The 9,899-nt window shown below is 36.0% G+C and overlaps 1 pseudogene; it reads left to right on the forward strand.

Annotated features, from left to right (window-relative positions):
- The first annotated feature begins 1,752 nt into the window (after nucleotides 1-1,752).
- LOC101841829 lies at nucleotides 1,753-2,749 on the forward strand (annotated as a pseudogene).
- The last annotated feature ends 7,150 nt before the right edge of the window (nucleotides 2,750-9,899 follow it).

Below are 9,899 nucleotides of genomic sequence, written 5' to 3' on the forward strand. Positions count from 1 at the left end.
ATAATATTGCAGGAGACTGGCATTGAGAGCATTTGCCTGTGAGGATTTATGGAGGCAGGATCATCCATTTCATTCTGAGGTAGAGCTAAAAGATACTGACTGACTGCTTTGCTTCTTTGATCTTCAGCTTGAAACCCAATACCTGTCTTGGGGTTTTTATTATTTGTGCTGTAATGTGGTTTTTGAATTCTTATTATCAGGACACTTTTTACACATTTAACTTAATAATTATGCATTCCAATGTAAAGAAAATTTCTGTGGACAAGATCTTTCATGAATTCAAAATTGAGCACTTTAGTTAGAGGACTACAATTGGATTTTGGCTGACAAAGAGCTAAAATATTCTAAAATCTCTTGATAAATTTTGCATATCAGTTCCTTTTTGTAAAAGGCTTATCTACTTGTACTCTCTGCGTAGGCTTATTCAGTATCACATGCATTTTCTGTGAGGTTTAAATAGTCAAATAACAACTTTTTAATGGTATTTTCTTGTAAGTTCACTAATAATACATTCAGCATACTTCATCTATCAAATACTTCAAACACAGGTTTCATGGGTCAGAAACCTGTTAATTTATGTTTTTCTTTTATAACAGTAATGCATTATATAATTAAGATTTCTAAAACCTAGAAGATGTTTCATAATTGCATGTTTTAAATAAATAGTTCTTTCATGTTCTATTTCCTTACCTTATTTGTATCATAGAACTTCTTGCATCTAATTTGAAAGTAGTGAAATGAGCTGAATTTTAACTGAGAGAACATCATCTCTGTTTTCCTTATAAACAAGAACTGCATACAACTAATTTTTGAATTTGTAGGAAAATCATGTCATAATTCCCAAAGCATATGAGAAAATTAATGAGTCATTGTGTGTATGGATGAATGAGTGCATTCTCTGTGCCTTGGGGTTAGAAATCTCAAAAAGGGACTTATTAACTGTAAAAAGTCAACACTAAAATTGAAGTCTTATTTTTGTGAGTTAGTATCTGAGATACCACTTGCTGGTACCATTAACTTGTGATATAGTACAGACCAGCCTGGAACTGTTGAACCTCCCATTTCTGGCTCCTCATTTCATAGATTACACTTGTCTACTGTCAGGCCAGTAGGACTTTTCTTTTTTTTAATGATGCTTTTTATTATTATTATTTTTAATTTTAAATAGCTTGTTTTACATGTCAATCCCAGTTCCCTCTTCCTCCCCTCCTCCCGCACTCCCCCATTCCCCCAGCCTCCCACCCTATTGCCAATTCCTTCCACATAGGGGATATCTAGAGTCTGTCATTTCACTCAGGGTAGGGTCCAGGCACTCTTCCCAAGAGTCCAGGCTGAGAGACCATCCCTCTTTGTGCTATGGGCACATGATGACTGTTTGTATTCCAGGGATACACACTGATCCAATGCTCAGGGCCCCATAGGTTGCCCAGGCCTCCTCACTGACACTCACATTGGGGGGGGGGGTCCAGATCAGTCCCCTGCTGGCATCCCTGCTGTCATTCTGGGGTCTAAGAGCTCTCCCCTGTTCAGATCAGCTGTCTCTGCTGGTTTTGCCAGCCCATTCTTTGCCAATTTGCTCATCACTCCTCTCTCACTGGGTTCCTTGGGTTCAGTTCAATGCTTAATCGTGGGTGTTTGCCTCTTTTCTTAAGAGCCTTATTTTTTAAACACAGATAGAGAACACTTAGTTTATATAAGATAAGGGTTTGCGCATTCTGCCTGAATGCTGAAGGCTCTCATTTCCCTGCCGTCATGACTAAGTCACAGTCACCCAGGGAGCAAGAACAGCTGCGGAAGCTCTTCATTTGGAGGGCTGAGCTTCGAAACAACCGACCAGAGTCTAAGAGGCCATTTTGAGCAATGGGGAACCATCACTGACTGTGTGGTAATGAGCGATTCAAACCCCAAGCAATCCAGGGGCTTTGGGTTTGTCACATAGGCCACCGTGTAGCAAGTGGGTGCCTCTAATGAATGCGAGACCACACAAGGTAGATGGAAGAGTTGTGGAACCTAAGAGAGCCGTTTCTAGAGAAGATTCCTGGAGACCAGGTGCCCTCCTAACTGAAAAAGATCTTTGTGCGTGGTATTAAAGCAGACACTGAAGAACAGCACCTGTGAGATTATTTTGGGCAGTATGGGAAAATTGAAGTGATTGAAATCATGATGGACAGAGGCAGTGAGAAAAAAAGAGGGTTTACTTTTGTCACCTTTGATGACCATGACTCTGTGGACAAGATTGTTATTCAGAAAGACCATACTGTGAACGGCCACCACTGGGAAGTGAGAAAAGCCCTGTCAAAGTGAGAGATGGCTAACGCTTCATCCAGCCAAAGAGGTCGAAATAGTTCCGGAAACTTTGGTGGTGGTCGTGGAGGTGGTTTTGGAGGCAATGACAATTTTGGTAGAGGGGGAAACTTCAGTGGTCGTGGTGGCTCTGGTGGTGGCCGTGGTGGTGGTGGTGGATATGGTGGCAGTGGGGATGGCTGTAATGGATTTAGTAAAGAAGGAAGCAATTTTGGAGGTGGTGGAAGCTACTATGATTTTGGTAGCTATAACAATTAGTCTTCAACTTTTGGACCAAAGAAGGGAGGAAACTTTGAAGGCAGAAGCTCGGGCCCTTATGGTGGTGGTGGCCAATACTTTGCTAAACCACGAAACCAAGGTGGCTATGGTGGTTCCAGCAGCAGCAGCAGTAGCTGTGGCAGTGGCAGGAGGTTCCAAATACAGCCAGGAAACAACGCTTAGCAGGAGAGAAGAGTCAGAGCAGTGACAGGGAAGCTACAGGCTACAACAGATTTGTGAACTCAGCGAAGCACAGTGGTGGCGGGATCAAGTTGCTACAAAGAAGACATGTGCTAGACAATACTCATGTGTATGAGACAAAATACTCCGGGACTGTATTTGTTACTAATTGTGTAACAGGTTATTTTAGTTTCTGTTCTGTGGAAAGTTCATAGCTTTCCAACAAAAGGTTTTACTGTAGACCATTTTTACCCATGGTGTTGACTGCTAAATTTAATAGTCTGATCATGATGCTGAATAAATGTGTCCACTCTGAAGCCATCTTGGTAAACTTCCCCAATAGTGTGAAGGTAGAAAAATCTTCGGGATTTTGTCAAGTTCCATTTGGGATTTATTTATAATTGCTTGGGTGGAGAAGCCGTTGTCTTAAAAAACCTTGGTGTAGTTAAAATGCCAGTTATTATTTTGACTTACTAATGAGTTTCACCATTAAAAGGCTCATCCAAGCATAGTCTGCAACATGGTTATATAATGTTTGTTAGCACACCCTATTTAATATCAATTGAATAATGGTATCAGATAAAAAAATAACAGATGTGAATGAAACTTGTGTATCATCCATTATAATGTGTAATCAATAAACTATTTAATTCTCTTGAAAAAATAAGGGTTTGCTCTGAAAAATAGCATGTGCTGACAGAATATAAATAGCAATGATTTTGAGAAAGAAAAAATATAATGGCTAAATAATTTTCCATGGTACAAACACCATTGTACAAAACAACTTGTTATTCATAAATTTCACTTAAAATTGATAGAACTTTAGCCAAAACATTCCATAGAAAAGGGTCTTCTGAATGGCCATTATTGGGAATTAATATTTGGAAGATACACTGTGCTTTTCATGGTTTCCTCTTTTGTTAAGAATGAATTCTTCTCACAGAATGGTAGATATACTGCCCCAAAGGAGTATAGTTATGTCATATCCTATTAAATGATAGAATGTTTTATTATAAAACATTACTTCATAAACATGGTAAAAATATGTATTCCTAATAAGCACTCAAAATTTCAAGTAAAAAGTTAAGATTATTTATAACATACATTATATAACTGAAAAATGTTAAGGTCCTGTAAATAAATACCAATTCAGAAGCAACATTACTTTTAGCCCAAAATTAATTGAGCCATAGTACTGAGTGCAGAAACTAATACTGGCAAGTATTTAAAAGAATTGAAGATTCATTGCTGCTACTACTACCATTCATGCTTGGACTATGATACTTGTAATAAGTCCTGAGTCTTGGCAGGCCATGCCCACAACAAACAAATAACCTACTTAGATGTTTTAAGTAGTTTTCCAAGCTATTGATCTTCAGTAATGGTGGTAAAATGAGGGAGATCAGGTGGACAGATATATATTTCCTTCTGGTGGGAGAAATAATTTCCAGTCTCAGTGATGCTATTTACTTTGCTAAGGAACATGAGCAAGAAATGTGTCATGTTTAGCCTATTCCATCATTGAAAGGCGATGAACTTGAACCACTTTCATTGTGAAAATTTGTTTTGAGAAATACTTATCCCATATGACTTTACTAAATTTGGATCATGTATTTTGACCCCTATTAACCTTCATTAAATTTCAGTTTCTAGGCTATCTTCTTACATTTACTGAGTATGAGAAGTAAGATTTTAAATTTATAATTTAAATTAGTTCAGTCATAATTAAATAATATATTACTTCAGCAGACAATGTATTCTACTGACTCTCATGTAGGGTCCTAACCTAGTCTGGAAAATTCCAGAAAGTACAATGAAACTACAGTGGAGTTATTTCTTATTTAACAACTTAGGATAAAAGAAACAATAGCATTTTCCAGGGTTTTAAGTGATGCACATCAGCACAGGCCTGCTGTGAAGTGTTGGGAAAGCATGATCCTCTGGTATGCAGTGCAGAGTGCAGAGTGCCTTAGTAAGGCTATGCACAAGGCCAGCTTAAAGCCTGGAAAACTACCAGTTCCTCCCAAGTTCTGCACCTGTATCTAAATTAAGCATAAGTTTTCCTGTAGATGGACCACATATTGGGGCCTTTGAAAATACCCACAAAAAAGAGATGTGATGTTCAAGAAATGGAGGTGGCCTGAATAATTTACCAGCTACATATAGTTCTATAAAATATTAAAGGGACTATAGGGTACAATGAGAGTTCACAGAAATTCAGGCTTGACAGTGGTCTCTTTCTTGCACACTGGAGGATTGGTTGAAGTGATAATTGTGTTTTATGCTGGTGAGACAATAATTACACTGGAGCTAATAGTGGCTTTAATAAAAGAAAATCCGGATAACTGAGATCCAGACCCTTTTAAAAGGGAAAAAGCTTAAATGGGGGTAAACTTTCTCTGTAAAACTGAGCTGATATCAAAACCTGAGTCAGATGTAGCATTCATACTTGTCCAACATTAATTAAGCCACTATGCTACCTGCAGTGAACAAAACTGGGAAGTATCTGTACCATTTATGGTTGGACTGTGTTACTTATAATAAATCCTGAGTCTGGGAAGATCATACCTATAACATTATTTTGAATTACATATCATTCTGGGTATTTCTAAATAAATTTATTATGAATAAGAACTGTTTGTCCAGCTACATATTTTCTGTAGAACAATTATAGGATTAATAATCTCTTTATAAAATGAAAAGTAATAAAAATAGGTATATCACATGCTGGGTTGTGCTCACATGATTTAAAACATATGATACATATGCACACTCAGCCCATTTTATAATGTGGAAGCAGTATGTTATTGGCATGCATTATATGGCAGATACCCACTCATGTAGAGAGCCCTGAGTAAAGACAAGTCCTTATTTCATGTTTTTGCTTCAGATGAAAAGGTCATGAATTGAAGCAATGTACTTATCTCTTTCACTTGTTTTGTATACAAAGATAAAGACAACTAAATATTTGTATCCATAAGTGATGTCAGTTTTTAAAAGTACCTTGATTAAACAAAAGCACTATGATACTTTCTGTTTCTCCTCCAATGAAATAATAGGAGACAGGGTCACACTATGCCACCACAGCTGCCATGGAATACTTCATGTAGACCATGGCCTTGATTTTACAGAGGTACAACCACTTCCAGCCCCTAAATCCTGGGATTAAAAGCCTGAGCCTTTAAGCTTGAGCTCTATTTCTCCATTATTTTAAGAACTTACTGTGTTTTGATTTCTTAATATTGTGGACTGAGTCTTTCCTCTCAATTAATTTTTTAAAAATGGGAGATAAAACGGAGACAATGTGTCTAATTTCCACAATGGATAACTTTTTTTTTTAGCATTGGTTGGTGTTTAAATGAGTTATTGCTGAATCTCAAATAAATAGTAGGTATGTATTTATATCTTTGTGGCATTTAAGGAACTCAACATTGTGACCAAAACAACAAAATGACAATTCCCATAATCTGGCAAGTATTCTATGACAAAACCAACAATTTGATGAGGTAACACTGAAATTCATATGTGTAGGAGGAAGTCTGATGCCGCCATTAAACATGTGACTTATTAGAGTCGCATACAGATGAGGTAATAAAAGGGCGGTTTACCACACCGCTAACCACACCCACTTTAGGCAGGACTAAAGACGTATACGGCTGGACGTAAAGACGTATACGTACGTAGGCAGAACTACGTCACTAGCCAGGCCCACTTTTGGGCATGGCTAGGGGCGTTACAGGGGAAGGCATAAAAGACAGCGCACAGGAAGTCTCGCTCTCTTTTCCTGGAGTTCGGCTTCCGGCTCGGCAGAGGAAACGGCTTGTATCGTCTGGGTTACTTGTTTGGTATCTTGTGAGTATTTCTACATTAAATACTTAGCTTTACTTTCAGTAATTGTGTGTCACGTATCGTTACAGCGTCCGTTGAAGCCTACACATATGGATGCTTAACAGCGTTTCACAGTTTTGAATTTTTTTTCATTAATGCAGTTTCCTCTATAGTTTTCAACATAGTTCAGGGTATTCTTGTTATTGATTTTGATGTTTTTATCCTCAAGTTTATATTTATAGTGTTTTTTGAAAATTTCTTGAGCTTTGTGAGTCATAAATTTTTCTGCCTTTTCTTATATAATATCGTTCTCTATCTTTCCCTTAGGGCATTTTGTATTTGGTTATTGAAATTACTCTTACTTCATGAGGAATACTCTATCACAGGTTATCATTTACACATATGGCATATTCTTCACCATGTTTCTCATCTTAGAATCACTGTAGTTAAGAATGTTATATTTAAATAAATCAAAATATAGACATATTCATTTTCAGTAGATAAGACATTAAGCTCATAGATTTCAATAAGATTCCTCAAACATCTGTCATGAAAACCAATAATACTTGGCAAGAAGCACTCACATTTTGTTTTAAGATTTATTTTATACCTTTGGACAAGAAAGCAAACTGGGGACCAATTTACTGCATATTTTCTATATCTATACTGTGGATATATTAACTGTGAACTTTTTGCTATTTCATGTTTTTAAGACAGAATTTAGGAATTTTCAAATCTTTTCTACACTGTCATAGATTTCCAAGCAACTGGTAATTATTTCAGATCAACAAGATTTTATTTTACTTAATTTTTCAAATATCTTAACGTTTCTATTGACCCACAAAGACATTTTTTCTTCAAACAATTTTTGCTGTGTTTACAAGTGTTTTTATACTACTTTATAAAAGCTGTTATGATCAGGGATGAGGGAGACTTTCTTGTACTATATAGCGTATTTAAAAAGAAGTCACTATTGTAGAGAATATTGTATTCACCAACCTAAAAATAATCAGATGAAAAAAGTGCTTGCTAGTGAACATGACAATTCTTATAATGCAGAGGAAGTTTTTAAATTTCATTAAAAGTATTCACAGAGAAGTTATCTAACTGTTCATCTTTGATAAGTGAGTAGAATTCAGAGAAGCACTGAGAATGAGGTAGGATATCCTAGCCCTACCTTAAACAGGAAAATGCTTAAAATCATCTTGAAATCTATTCCCTGAGAAAGCAGATTTGACTTAGATTGATTAGTAATGTACATAGTGTAACTTCCATTTGATATTTTCACTTAATTTGTCATATGAATTTAATCATTACACTTTGGAGGTTAATGGCACTTAGTTTCCATTGCCCTGTTCTGTATGATTGTGAAGTCCTTCTCTTTGGAATATGAAGTGAACTTGAACATTATGCCATCCATCAAGTGAGAAATGATTAAAGTCTTACTGTATCATAGAATTTTAATTTTGTGATCAATTATTAATCTATAGATTAAATTATCCAACATGAAAGAGTTCACTAGTATTGAGAGTTTACATTAATATGAGATTTCCACAGAGGAGGTTCTCACAGAGGCAGTGATGTTTTGGAGGGGGCTTCAGTCTACAGTGTACAATACATCCTCAATTCATGACATAATAGGGATGATATTTGCTGTCATGCTAAATTTAATTTCCCTTTTGGGAAACAGAGATCCATGGAAATTAATTCAACTTGGTTAAATCTCTTCAGATTTATTGAGATTATGAATTGTGTCAAGCACAAATGAAAAGGAAAGCATAGTTTCCAGAGAATTAGACCTTTTCTGAATCACATTAAAATTAAATTATGAATTAAAAGCAGAAGAACTCACTGCATCAAGGCTTTATAAAATACTGACATGTTCAGCTCTTGATTTTCTCAAAAGTATTCTTTACAAATGAGAATTAAAACTAGATTATTATGAAGTTGTAGTGAGAGAGCAAATGCTCAGGGAAATCAAAAAATAAGGTATGCTTGAGGGTAGTCAAGGACAGCACTCATTTTGGATCGATTTTGAAAGTTGAGCACCATGGCAGAGGCTTCTCTTTGATATAGTCAGAATTTTCAGTGACAGTCAATTGCTACCAGAGATTCAATTATCACCCAGCTCCATTTTCATTTCTCCTTTTCACTATTAAGAAGAAAGTCTAGCTGTCAAGCTGACCTGTCCTGTTCTTGACCAGCAGGAATGGGCCACTCAAAATTATTAAGCCCATCTTCCACTTATAATTACCTCAAACATGAATTTCAACCTAAAATAAGGGTTTGAATCCTTCACTGCATTCTTGTTACAGAAGTGATTTCCACTTAACAGATACAGAGTTCTTGAAGATTTGAGTGGATGCTAATATTCATATATGCCTTCACTCCTTCTTTGCAAATCAACCCCTTTCTTTTACCCATGCATGTGGGTGACATTTCAAAGCTTTGTGTATAAACTATAAACAGGATTTAAATTTTAATCATTGTAAATGATTTATGGATCATAAGGCAACATAACCGCAAAGGGTTTCAGTGGGTTCAGAATTTTACAGTTCAGGATAAATGGGTGCAATTGCACCCTACCATATTGGTTTCATTGCTTTAACCTTTAAAAAGTCATTTTGCAATATTTCAACATGAAATTTTTGCTTAAGGAAAAATTTTAATCATGTTACTAGGTCATAACATTCAAAATATACTTTTCTTTTCCCTGTGTGATTTATAATAGTGTACATTCTTGTACTGTATGATTTATTAAAGATGATGGAATATTTTATACAAGTCACACAATTTCATTCCTAAATGTTGAGTGAGCATACAGATTGATTTTTGAGAATAGACAAGTTGCCAATAACATCTTCCTGACATTTTCGAAGGCATCACTCACCTTCCATCTCAAGCTGTCACCTTAATAATCATGCCCTTTTTAACCTCATGTGGAGATTCCTAGAGAAAGCTCAAGTATCATATTTTCAGTATAATTTGATTCCAACTCTTTCTAATTGTTATCACTGTTTTTCTCCTTACCAACATAAAATTATTTTACACTGAATTATTTTGCAACATGGAAAACTACAGCAGATTAAGAATGTGTGATAATGTTCTTTTTTCTCTTGCTACAATGACACAAACCACCACACTATATAGTAGTCTCACAGTTCTGTAAATGCAAGGCTGAAGTCAAAATCTGCTAATGGTTCCTTGTTGACTTCAGCCTTGCATTTACAGAACTTGGAGCTGGCAATGGATAAAACAAACAAACAAACAAAAAGATTTAGGCTTACTCTGTGCTCTTTAATTTTTTAGCCCGATGTTTTAAATACTGG

This window comes from Mesocricetus auratus, unplaced genomic scaffold (genome assembly GCF_017639785.1).
Source record: "Mesocricetus auratus isolate SY011 unplaced genomic scaffold, BCM_Maur_2.0 Super-Scaffold_6730, whole genome shotgun sequence".
Classification (NCBI taxonomy): Eukaryota; Metazoa; Chordata; class Mammalia; order Rodentia; family Cricetidae; genus Mesocricetus; species Mesocricetus auratus.